General features: G+C 45.4%; 1 protein-coding gene across 8 annotated transcripts in view; it reads right to left on the bottom strand.

Annotated features, from left to right (window-relative positions):
* arap3 (ArfGAP with RhoGAP domain, ankyrin repeat and PH domain 3) overlaps positions 1 to 12,888 on the bottom strand; it is a 613,394-nt gene that overhangs the window by 520,331 nt on the left and 80,175 nt on the right. Inside the window, exon 1 of one of the 8 annotated variants that reach the window (XM_068044108.1) lies at positions 7,823 to 7,878. The exons of the other annotated variants lie outside the window; for them this stretch is intronic. The gene's annotated coding sequence lies outside the window, so the exon portion shown is untranslated. Of the gene's footprint in view, positions 1 to 7,822; positions 7,879 to 12,888 lie in introns of those variants that run through there. 8 annotated transcript variants of the gene reach the window in all.

Below are 12,888 nucleotides of genomic sequence, written 5' to 3'. Positions count from 1 at the left end.
TTGGAAATCTCTTTCAAAGAGCTGGCATAGGTACGATGGGCCAAATGGTCTCCTCCTGTGCTATATGACTATGAGTCACTCACTGTGGAATAGCCAGCCACTGACCTGCTCTCGTAACCATGGGATATATATGGCTGATACTGGTGCGGTTCTGAATTTATCGCCTTTTAAGCCATATCTCCAGGGAATTCTGCTAATCTCCCATCAGAGAACAGAGGAGAAACAATGGACCAGAAGAAACTCATTGGTCCTTCCAATCTGCCCCACCAAATTGAGGTGTTTCCTACAACACACACCATACACTGTACACACCAGGTAGAAACAAGACAACCTCATGGATAAAAACCCATTGAAATTCCAGGTGTCGCTGCGCAGTCTTGTGCCTACATAATAGTGAGTCACGGCCAAGTACTGGAGGGGTAATGGTGCCCAGAGAAATATAGCTCAGGATGGGCGACCAATTTTAGCAGAGTAGGAGGGGAAAAGTGTAGGAAGAAAATTCCTGGATCAGCTGGATCCAGACTTTAGCCCTAACATACAAATTAGGAGCAGGAGTAGGCCACTCGGCCTTCAAGCCTGTTCCGCCATTCAGTAAGATCATGGCTGATCTGATTGTAACCTCAACTACACTTTCCCGCCTACCCCCAATTAAAGGCCCGCTACCTGACCCGAACCCGACGGGACGAGAGGACATGTGTCAGGTCGGGCCCCTTTTCTGGGTCTGGCTTTCGGGCTCGGGTCGGGTCAGGTCGGGTCAGGGTTGGGCCGGACACACACGGTAAGTGCTCTGCTGGTAAGTATCGAGATTAAAAAACTTACCTGAGCTGGGACTCCGGGACAAAATGGAGTCTGCGCAGAGCAAGTGACGTCACTATGATGTCACCACGCATGCGCTACAGCTTCCTGGAGGTTCAGTATCAGGAAGGTAAGTAAAGGGATGGTCGGATCGGGCTCAGGTTGGGTCGAGTCGGTGTCGGGCTCGGGGCAAAATTGGAGGGACTCGGGCCGGGTCGGGCTCGGGTCCGCTGTGGTTCGGTCGGGTTCGTGTCGGGTTCTTTTTCCAAACCTGATCAGGCCTTTACCTCCAATAACCTTTCACCCCCTTACTTATCAGGAATCTATCTCCCTCTGCCAGAAAAATATTCAAAGACGCTGCTTCCACTGCCTTTTGAGGAAGAGAATTCCCGAGACTCAGGACGCTCCAAGAAAAAATTTCTCCCCATCTCTGTCTTAAATGGACGACCCCTTATTTTTAAACATTGACCCCTAGTTCTAGATTCTCCCACAAGGGGAAACATCCTTTCCACATCCACCCTGTCAAAACCCCTCGGAATCTTATATGTTTCAATCAAGTCACCTTTTATTCTTCTAAAATCCAGCACATACATAGGAACAGAAGTAGGCCATTCAGCCCATCGAGCCTGCTGCGCCATTCAATATGATCATGGCTGATCATCCACTTCAATGTCTTTTTCCCACACTATCCCCATATCCCTTTATGTCATTGGTATTTAGAAATCTGTCAATCTCTGCTTTAAACATACTCAATGACTGAGCTTCCACAGCCCTCTGGGGTAGAGAATTCCAAAGATTCACAACCCTCTGAGTAAAGAAATTTCTCCTCATCTCGGTCCTAAGTGGCTTCGCCCTTACTTTGAAATTGTGTCTCCTGGTTCCAGACTCCCCAACCAGGAGAAACATCTGAGCTGCATCCACCCTGTCTATCCCTTGAAGTATTTTGTAGGTTTCAATGAGATCACCTCTCATTCTATGATACTCTACAGAATACAGCCCAGTTTCCCCAATCTCTCCACATAGGAGAGTCCTGCCATCCCAGGACAAGTCTGCTGAACCTTCGTTGCACTCCTTCTATGGCAATAATATCCTTCCCAAGGTGAGGGGACCCCAGGTGCGGTGTAACCAAGGTTCTGTACAATTGAAGCAAGTGCCAGGCAAGCCCCCCAGCTGCCAAGACTGAGGCACACATTATTTCGCCGCATGGACGTTAAAACATAAAATTGTTTGGGAAGAAAAGAGGGCCTATCACAAGGAATTGCCAAGCCCCTGACTGGGAAGACATTTGCATGCTTGCAAGCAGTGTTGGAACAAAGGAGCATTAAAAGGGAGGAGGGGTTAGCTGTTTTAGCGGGCTTAAAAGTGGATAAATCCCCAGGCCCAGATGAGATGTATCCCAGACTGTTATGTGAGGCAAGGGAGGAGATAGCAGGGGCTCTGACACAAATTTCCAAATCCTCTCGGGCCACGGGAGAGGTGCCAGAGGACTGGAGGACAGTGAATGTGGTACCATTATTCAAGATGGGTAGCAGGGATAAACCAGGTAATTACAGGCCGGTGAGTCTAACATCAGTGGTAGGGAAACTATTGGAAAAAATTCTGAGGGACAGGATTAATCTCCACTTGGAGAGGCAGGGATTAATCAGGGATAGTCAGCATGGCTTTGTTACGGGGAGATCATTTCTAACTAACTTGACTGAATTTTTCGAGGAGGTGGCTGGATGTGTAGATGAGGGCAAAGGAATTGATGTAATCTACATGGACTTCAGTAAGGCTTTTGATAAAGTCCCACATGGGTGATTGGTTAAGTTGATAAGAGCCCACGGAATCCAGGGCAATTTGGCAAAGTGGATCCAAAATTGGCTTCGTGGCAGGAGGCAGAGGGTGATGGTCAAGGACTGCTTTTTCGATTGGAAGCCTGTGACCAGTGGTGTACCGCAGGGATCGGTGCTGGGACCCTTGCTGATTGTAGTGTGCATTAATGATTTAGACGTGAATATAGGAGGTATGATCAGTAAGTTCGCAGATGACATGAAATTGGTGGTGTCGTAAATAGTGAGGAGGAAAGCCTTAAATTACAGGACGATATAGATGGGCTGGTAAGATGGGCAGAGCAGTGGCAAATGGAATTTAATCCTGAGAAGTGTCAGGTGATGCATTTTGGGAGGACTAACAAGGCAAGGGACTATACAATGGATGGTAGGACCCTAGGAAGTACAGAGGGTCAGAGGGACCTTGGTGTACTTGTCCATAGATCACTGAAGGCAGCAGAACAGGTAAATAAGGTCGTTAGGAAGGCATATGGGATACTTGCCTTTATTAGCTGAGGCATAGAATACAAGAGCAGGGAGGTTATGATGGAGCTGTATAAAACGCTAATTAGGCCACAGCTGGAGTACTGTGTACAGTTCTGGTCACCACACTATAGGAAGGATGCGATTGCACTGGAGAGGGTGCAGCGGAGATTCACCAGGATGTTGCCTGGGCTGGAGAATTTCAGCTATGAAGAGAGACTGGATAGGCTAGGGTTGTTTTCCTTGGAGCAGAGAAGGCTGAGGGGGACATGATTGAGGTGTACAAAATTATGAGGGGGCATTGATAGGGTAGATAAAATGAAACTTTTTCCCTAAGCGGAGGAGTCAATAACCAGGGGGCATAGATTTAAGGTAAAGGGCAGGAGGTTTAGAGGGGATTTGAGGGAAAAAGTTTTCACCCAGAGGGTGGTTGGAATCTGGAATGCACTGCCTGAAGGGGTGGTAGAGGCAGGAACCCTCACAACATTTAATAAGTATTTAGATGAGCACTTGAAATGCCATAGCATACCGGGCTACGGGCCAAGTGCTGGAAAATAGGATTAGAATAGATTGGTGCTTGTTGGCCGGCACGGACACGATTGGTTGAAGGGCCTGTTTCTGTGCTCTATGACTATGAGACACAGGGGGCCCTCCTCCAGCCAAAAAAGGTGTTGCGAGCAAGAGTGAGACCCGGAGACCTGTGTGCTTCCATTGTAATAAAGCAGGGCATTTAAAAGCTGACTGCTGGAAACTAAAGGGAAAACCGGTAGAGTTAATGAGGGCACACCCACTCAGTGAAGACGGGACCCTGATGGAAAGGACAGAACAAGCTGTGGCTTTAACTGCAGTCAGAGTGCAACTCAGGAAGCTTACTACGGCCAGTGCAGGAAAAGTTAATAGGATTCCTGAAGGTTATCAGAGTTTTGTGTCTGAAAGAAAAGTAACCCCATGTCCCTCGAGTGGGGCAAGCAAAGTGGGGCAAGCAAGCCCATAGTAATTCTCAGGGACACAGGGGCCACCAAATCCCTTGTACTGGGAAAAGGCCTGACCTTTCCTCCAGAGAGTGCAGTGAACACCAGAATGGTGGTGAATGGTATTGGAGGGCAGTGTATGCCTCTACCTGTACACCGGGTGCACCTGGAGTGCGACCTAGCTTTGGGACTGGTGACCGTAGGGATTGTCCTTAGTTTGCCTGTGGACGGGGTTTACCTGCTCCTAGGTAATGATCTGGCGGGGGTGAAGGTGGTAGCCCCCCACCCCAGTAGTGAAAGAAAGACCGCAGGAGGTCAGAGAGACAGGGCAGTGGCAGGAGACGGACCCCTGCAGTTTCCCTGAATGTGTAGTGGATCAGGCCATGATCAAACCAGTTCCCTCAGAGCAGACTGAATTGGCACTGCAGGCAGATGACCAGGTCTGCCTGTCCGAGACTTTCTTTGGAAAGTTAGGAGACCCAGGGAATTAATTAAATGGATTTTCCCCAGCTGAGGCTCGGGGAGCCGACCCAGTATTGCGAGAGTTAGCACAGGCTGCCCAGTCTGAAAGTGATGCAGAAGGAGTCCCTGATTGCTACTATTTAAAGAATGAGGTACTGATGAGGAAATGGAGTTCTCTTCACAGATCTGAGAGCAAGGAGTGGGCAGTGGTTCACCAGTTAGTGGTGTCACAGAGGTACCAGAGAGAAATATTAAGAAAGGCCCACAAGACTACAATGGCTGTACATGCAGGTATATGAAAGACCAAAGCCCACATAAGACAGCAGTTTGACTGGCCAAAACTCCACAAAGATGTGGTGGAGTACTGCAGGAGTTGCCACATGTGCCAGGTTGAGGGGAAATCCCAACCTATAGTGAAACCTGCAACCTTAAGTCCTGTACCAGTGTTAGGAGGACCCTCCAGCAGAGGGCTGGTGAACTGTAAGGGATCCCCACCGAGAACAAAAGAGGACAGGCAGGCACATGGCTGGCAAAAGTTTAGAAAGAGAAGGGGAAAAGTGACCAAGAGGGCAGGTTAAAGGAAGTCCAGGAGGAATCCCAGATGAAAACCCCTACTGTCTGGTCAACCAACCCCGAGAAATGTGAAACGTTAGACCCCACATCCTCCTATGTAAATTCAGACTCGAGACGCACCCCACCAGAGTTGCTAACAGCATTTACGGGAAGCAGCAGAGAGAAAGAGAAACCTCTAGGGGGCACAGAAACCATGAGGGTTATGCCTCACTTAGTCAAAGTGTCACAGGAGAGTACCGTCAAGTCTGCACAAATGCCTGCAGGTAGGAGTGGCCCAGAGAACAAAGGGGAGATTAACAAAAAATCCTCCCCCATAGTCAGAGTAAAAGGGAACCACCCATCCCCTGAAGCCAAAAGTCTTTGCATGACTCAGAGAGTTCAGGACAGACCTGCCCACTATTAACTCTCCTGAGGAAAAGAAGGGGAAATTAAAGCAGCCCTGGCACCCAGAAAAGACCATTTTTAATAAGCTTTAAGATGGGTGAATGAATGGAAATGAATGAGAGAAATCCATGTTTTTTCTTTCTGTATATTATATTTCTCTCAAACCCTGTAATGAAATGCACCATTTTTTTTTTCAAATTGCATTTCATTCCCCTAGGTGTGGAGGTGTCAGGCAAGTCCCCCACTTGTCAAGGCTGAGGCACACATTATTTTTCCACATTATATTTCATCTGCCACATTCTTGCCCACTCACTAAGTCTGTCCAAATCTCCTTGAAGCCGTTTTGCATCTTCCTCACAACACACATTCCCACCTAGTTTTGTGTCATCTGCAATCTTGGAAATACTTCATTTGGTCTCCACATCCAAATCATTGATATATATTGTGAATAGCTGGGGCCCAAGCACTGTTCCCTGTGGTATCCCACTAGTCACAGCCTGCCAACACGAGAATGATCCGTTTCTTCCTACTCTGTTTTCTGCCTGTTAACCAATCCTTAATCCATGCCAGTATATTACCTCCTATCCCATGTGCTTTAATTTTGCTAACCAACCTCCTGTGGGGGACTTTATCAAAAGCCTTCTGAAAATCCAGGTATACCACGTCCACTGGCTCCACTTTATCAATTCTGTTAGTAACATCCTCAAAAAACTCCAACAGGTTCGTCAAACATGATTTCCCATTCACAAATCCATGTTGACTGTGCTCAATCAGATCATTATTATCCAAGTGTTCATTTATCACATCCTTTAGAACAGATAAAAGCCTAGCATGTCTAACCTTTCCTCATAAGACAACCTGCCTATTCCAGGTATTAGTCTAGTAAACCTTCTCTGGACTGCTTCCAATGCATTTACATCCTTCCTTAAATAAGGAGACCAGTACTGTACACAGTACTCCAGATGTGGTCTCACTAATGCCCTGTATAACTGAAGCATAACCTCCCTACTTTTGTATTGAATTCTCCTCGCAATAAATGATAACATTCTATTGGCTTTCCTAATTATGTGCTGTACCTGCATACTAACCTTTTGCGATTCATGCACTTTGACACCCAGATCCCTCTGCATCTCAGAGCTCTGCAATCTCTCACCATTTAGATAATATGCTTCTTTTTTATTCTTCCAGCCAAACTGGACAATTTCACATTTTCCCACATTCTACTCCATTTGCCAGATCTTTGCCCACTCACTTAACCTATCTATATCCCTTTGTAGCCTCCTTATGTCCTCTTCACAACAGTGTGATGCTCGAGTAACTTTCTGAGAAATGTTTTGAGGCAATTGAGACACAAAGCAATAAACCAATTAATCTTGCGTGGTCGGTCAGAGCCTGCTGCTGTTTCACTGAGCATTACTTCTGTCTGTCAGCTACTGAGGAGAAAGGATTTGTGTTAAACCATAAACCACTCACTTTATTCCACTCACTGAATCCAATGCTTTTGTGAATTGTAGTCTCAATTTCATCAAATGAAGCTAAGTGTAACTTTTCACGATGTAAAACGCAAGTTCCACATCCTCAGGAGCTGTGGTTGATTGGCGAGTTAAAATGAAAGCACATACAGATAATGTACAGATCCCTTTTTAAAGAGCTATGATCACCTCATTGTGTTTGTGGCTGGGGTTACAGTGCAGCAGATTGAATCAGTGAAACAACAATACTACTGGACCTTTCTTCTTTCCAATATTCGCCACAACAACATACCATCTTTCGAACTGCTGTCAGTGTACGTCACCTTCAAGTCTTAGTAACATGAAATTTTCACAATTCCTACAGAGCTGTGTCCTTATCTCTAGAAAGTACAACATTTTGGCTCCTAAATACAAAGTGCCCCTCATGTCACCCATTGCTTATCAGTGTGCAGCAAAGCCAGCGGTTTGCAGTTTCTGCTGTCAAATGGTTGACCTCTGCTCATTACCCACTTTGTTCAGAATCACCGGTTTGGAGGGAGCAAAGGGCAGAGATCAAATGTAAATAGAGTGAGCACACAAACCATAGGCAGCAGAAATTCCTCTTTGCCACCAAAACTGACAATCTGTATAAATTGATGGGGCGAGAGGCTGGGGGCACATATTCCATTATGGGTTAACTGTAGCATGCTTTTTGTACCATTGTTTCTCCTTTCTCCTGAAGGTGCTAAACGCCAGCTGGGATACAACAACATGGGAACTGCTCAGCCTCCACTAACTCACTCCAAGACCATTTTTTTTTAATGAGCAGCTGGCAGGCTATTTAACCATGGGGGGGGAGCATTCCTGGTGAACTTGATCCACATATACTAACCCAAAGTCCAGTCTCTAGACTTTCAAACATGAACTCTTGGCCATTCATCGAATTTCAGTAAAAGCAAAATACTGCGGATGCTGGAAATCTGAAATAAAAACAACAAAGTGCTGGAAATAGGGTAAATTCTGAAGAAGGGTCAGTGACCTGAAATGTTAACTCTGCTTCTCTCTCCACAGATGCTGCCAGACCTGCTGAGTATTTCCAGCATTTCTTGTTTTTTCATCTAATTTCAGTGATGGGAGCTCTGCTGTGTGCAAATTGATGATCAAATTTACCTACAAAACATCAAATGTCAGAGCCATAGAGTCATTACGGTACAGAAGGAGGCTATTTGGCCCATCGAGTCCATGCCGACTCTCTGTAGAGAAATCCAATCAGTCCCATTCCCCCTAGTCTGATACGTTTATTCCCAAGTGCCCATCCAATTTCCTTTTGAAATCATTCATCAACTCCACTTCCAGAATCCTCATAGGCAGTGAGTTCCAGGTCATTATCACTCGCTACATAACAAGGTTCTTCCTTAATCTCCCCTGCATCACTTGCCCAAAACCTTAAATCCGTGTCCTCTAGACCTTCTATCAGCTAATGAGAATAGTTTTTCTTTGTCTACTCTGTCCAATCTGTCAGAATCTTGTACACCTCCATCAAATCTCCCCTCAATTTCCTTTGCTCCAAGGAGAACAACCCCAGCTTCTCCAGAATAACCTTGTTGCTAAAATCCCCCATCCCTGGAGCTATTCTGGGATATCTACTTTGCACTGTCTCAAGTACCCTCACATCCTTCCTGAAGTGTGGTGACGAGAACTGGATGCAATACTCTGGCCTAACCAGAGATTTATAAAAGTCCACTCACTTAACCTATCTATATCCCTTTGTAGCCCCCTTATGTCCTCTTCACATGTTACTTTCTGACCTATCTTTGTATCATCAGCAAATTTAGCAACCACACCTTCGGTCCCTTCATCCAAGTCATTTATATAAATTGTAAAAAGTTGAGGCCCCAGCACTGATCCCAGTGGCACACCACTCGTCACATCTTGCCAACCAGAAAATGACCCATTTATGCCTGCTCTCTGTTTCCTGTTAGCTACCCAATCTTCTCTCCATGCCAATATGTTACCCCTACACCATGAGCTTTTAATTTCTGCAATAACCTTTGATGTGACACCTTATCAAATGCCTTCTGGAAATCTATGTACAATACATCCACTGGTTCCCCTTTATCCACAAGATCCTTTTCTGTGTGCCCCAGTGCCATTTCAGGGACTGCACGTACTCCTTAAACCAAAAGAGCATTGTTGCTTTAACACACCATCGTTCTCAGATATTATACTTTTGTGCCAATTTCATGATCTAAAAATGTTGGCATATATATATCATCGCTCAGCATAATCACAGACAATTGTGCAGTAAATATCAGTGCTGAACCCACTTCTGTTAATGGGATAATCACAGCAATACTTTCATTCACTGTGTAGTAAACAACCTTTCACAGCTGTGCCACATTTCTTCACTGAAGGACGGATGCGACAGATGGAGTTCATTAAAAACTTCAAAGGCACTATTTCCGGCTGACTCCAATTAATCTTTGGCAATTAACTAAAGGGTTAAAATATGTATTTATAAACCAACCATCAATTAACAAACTGATGATCAATGCAATGTGAATGAGCCATCGGGAGTGCCAGAAAGAATACAACGCAAGCTAATTGGTCCATTTTACTGACTAGCTGACTGCACCATCCTTTCGTAGGAACACAGGAACATGAGGAGGCCATTCAGCCCCTCTAAACTGTTACACAGGAACAGGAGGCCATTCAGCCCCTCTACCCTGTTACACAGGAACAGGAGGAGGCCATTCAGCCCCTCTACCCTGTTACACAGGAACATGAGGAGGCCATTCAGCCCCTCTACCCTGTTACACAGGAACAGGAGGAGGCCATTCAGCCCCTCTACCCTGTTACACAGGAACAGGAGGAGGCCACTCAGCCCCTCTACCCTGTTACACAGGAACAGGAGGAGGCCACTCAGCCCCTCTACCCTGTTACACAGGAACAGGAGGAGGCCACTCAGCCCCTCTACCCTGTTACACAGGAACAGGAGGAGGCCACTCAGCCCCTCTACCCTGTTACACAGGAAAAGGAGGAGGCCATTCAGCCCCTCGAGCCTGTTTCTCTCACTGGTCAATTAAATTATGGCTGATCCGCATCTTAACTTAATTTACCTACTTTGACTCTGTAACCGTTCATACCCATTCTCTAAGAACAGTCAATCTTTTTTCTTCCTTCAGTTTTCCAGTTTTTAAAACCCAAGTTTTCAACCATTTAATCAATATTTCTTCATTTACTTAATCTTCCTCCAGCTCTAATCAAGGTTGGTGTCCTGCCTATGAAACTTTTTCCTTCCCCAAAGTTTTCCAAGTGAAAAAAAGAAAAATAAGACAGATGGGAGAACAAAGTGGTTCTAGAAGCAGATCTATGGTCATTAGCCTGTTTGATGCATGACTGATCAAAACAATCAGCAAAATGTTCTTCTGAGCAGCTTTGTCAGTATAATGTTTGAGTTCCAGGAGAATAGTTATTGAAATTCACCATCTAGGCTCATTCATGAAGAATGGGCACTTGGGGGAGAGGTACTGTAGAAGAACAAGAACAAGTTATATTTATATAGCAACTTCAATATAACAATATGTCCCAAGATGCTTCACAGGAGCATTATAAAACAAAATATGGCACCAAGCCACATAAGGAGATATTAGATCAAGTGACCAAAAGCTTGGTCAAAGAAGTAGATTTTAAGGAGTGTCTTAAAGAAGGAAAGTGAGATGGAGAGGCTGAGAGATGCAGGGAGGGAATTCAAGAGCTTGGGGCCCAGGCAACTGAAAGCACGGCCACCAATGTTTGAGCAATTAAAATCAGTGATTTTCAAAAGGTCAGAATTAGAGGAGCATGGATATCTTCAGAACATAGGAGCAGGAGTAGGCCATTCAGCCCATCGAGCCTGCTCGGCCATTCAATACAATCATGGCTGATCATCCACTACAATGCCCTTTTCCCACACTATCCCTATATCCCTTTAAATCTTTGATATTTAGAAATCTGTTAATCTTAAAACTTTAAACATAAGAACTAGGAGCAGGAGTAGGCAATTCAGCCCCTCGAGCCTGCTCCGCCATTCAATACGATCATGGCTGATCTCATCTTGGCCTCAACTCCATTTTCCTGTCCATTCTCCATAACCCTTCAACCCATTACTAATTAAAAATCTGTCTATCTCCTTAAATTTACTCAACGTCCCAGCATCCACTGCACTCTGGGATAGTGAATTCCACAGACTCACGACCCTCTGAGAGAAGTAATTTCTCATCGGTTTTAAATCTGCTACCCCTTATCCTAAAACTATGACCTCTCGTTCTTGCCCCACAAGAGGAAACATCCTCTCTACGTCTACTTTGTCAATCCCCTTAATCATCTTATGTACCTCAATTAGCTCTCCTCTCACTCTTCTAAACTCCAGAGAGTAAAGGCCTAAACTGCCCAATCTCTCTTCATAAGACAAACCCCTCATCTCTGGAATCAATCCAGTGAACCACCTCTGCACCCCCTCCAATGCAATCACATCCTTCCTATAATGTGGCGGCCAGAGTTGCACACAGTACTCCAGCTGTGGCCTTACCAAAGTTCTGTACAACTCCAACATGACCTCCCTGCTTTTGTAATCTATGCCTCGATTGATAAAGGCAAGTGTCCCATAAGCCTTTTTCACCACCCTATTAACCTGCCTTCAGAGATCTATGGACAAACACGCCAAGGTCCCTTTGTTCCTCAGAACTTCCCAGTGTCAGGCCATTCATTGAATACTTCCGTGTCACATTACTCCTTCCAAAGTGCATCACCTCCCACTTTTCAGTGTTAAATTCCATCTGCCACTTTTCTGCCCATTTGACCATCCCGTCTATATCTTCCTGTAACCGAAGACACTCCACCTCACTGTTAACCACTCGGCCAATCACTGTGTCATCCATGAACTTACTGATCCTACCCCACCACATAGTCATCTATGTCGTTTATATAAATTACAAACAATAGGGGACCCAGCACAGATCCCTGTGGTACGCCACTGGACACTGGCTTCCAGTCACTAAAACAGCCGTCTGTCATCACTCTCTGTCTCCTACAGCTAAGCCAATTTTGAATCCACCTTATCAAGTTACCTTGTATCCCATGTGCATTTGCTTTCTTGATAAGTCTCCCATGTGGGACCTTGTCAAAGGCTTTGCTGAAATCCATGTAAACTACATCAACTGCACTACCCTCATGTACACACCTGGTCACATGCTCAAAAAATTCAATCAAATTTATTAGGCATGACCTCACTCTAACAAAGCCATGCTGACTATTCCTGATCAAATTTTGCCTCTCCAAGTGGACATAGATTCTCTCCTTCAGAATTTTCTCCCATTGCTTCCCTACCACTGACGTGAGACTCACTGGTCTGTAGTTCCCTGGCTTATCTCTGCAACCTTTCTTAAATAGTGGGACCACTTTAGCTGTTCTCCAGTCCTCTGGTACCTCCCCGGTGGCCAGAGCGGAATTAAAAATTAGGGTCATAGCCCCTGCAATCTCCAGCCTCGCCTCCCAGAACATCCTGGGACACAAGTCGTCCAGACCTGGAGATTTCTCCACTTTTAAGCCTTCCAAAACCTCCAATACCTTGTCACTCCCTATGACAATTTGCTCAAGAACCTCACAGTCTCTCGCTATAAGTTCCATATCTACATCCTCTTTCTCTTGGGTGAAGACAGATGTGAAGTATTCATTCAACACCCAACCAATGTCCTCTGGCTCCACCCACAAATTTACCCCTTGGTCCCGAATGGGTCCTACTCTTTCCCTGATTATCCTCTTCCCATTGATATACTTATAGAATATCTTGGGATTTTCCCGACTTTTACCAGCCAGAGCTTTCTCATATCCCCTCTTTGCTCTCCTAATTGCTTTCTTAAGCTCCATCCTACACTTTCTGTACTCCACTAATGCTTCCATTGATTTTCTCTCCTTGTA

This window comes from Heterodontus francisci, chromosome 12 (assembly GCF_036365525.1).
Source record: "Heterodontus francisci isolate sHetFra1 chromosome 12, sHetFra1.hap1, whole genome shotgun sequence".
In the NCBI taxonomy this organism is placed as follows: Eukaryota; Metazoa; Chordata; class Chondrichthyes; order Heterodontiformes; family Heterodontidae; genus Heterodontus; species Heterodontus francisci.
This window is presented reverse-complemented; position numbering and strand designations above follow the sequence as displayed.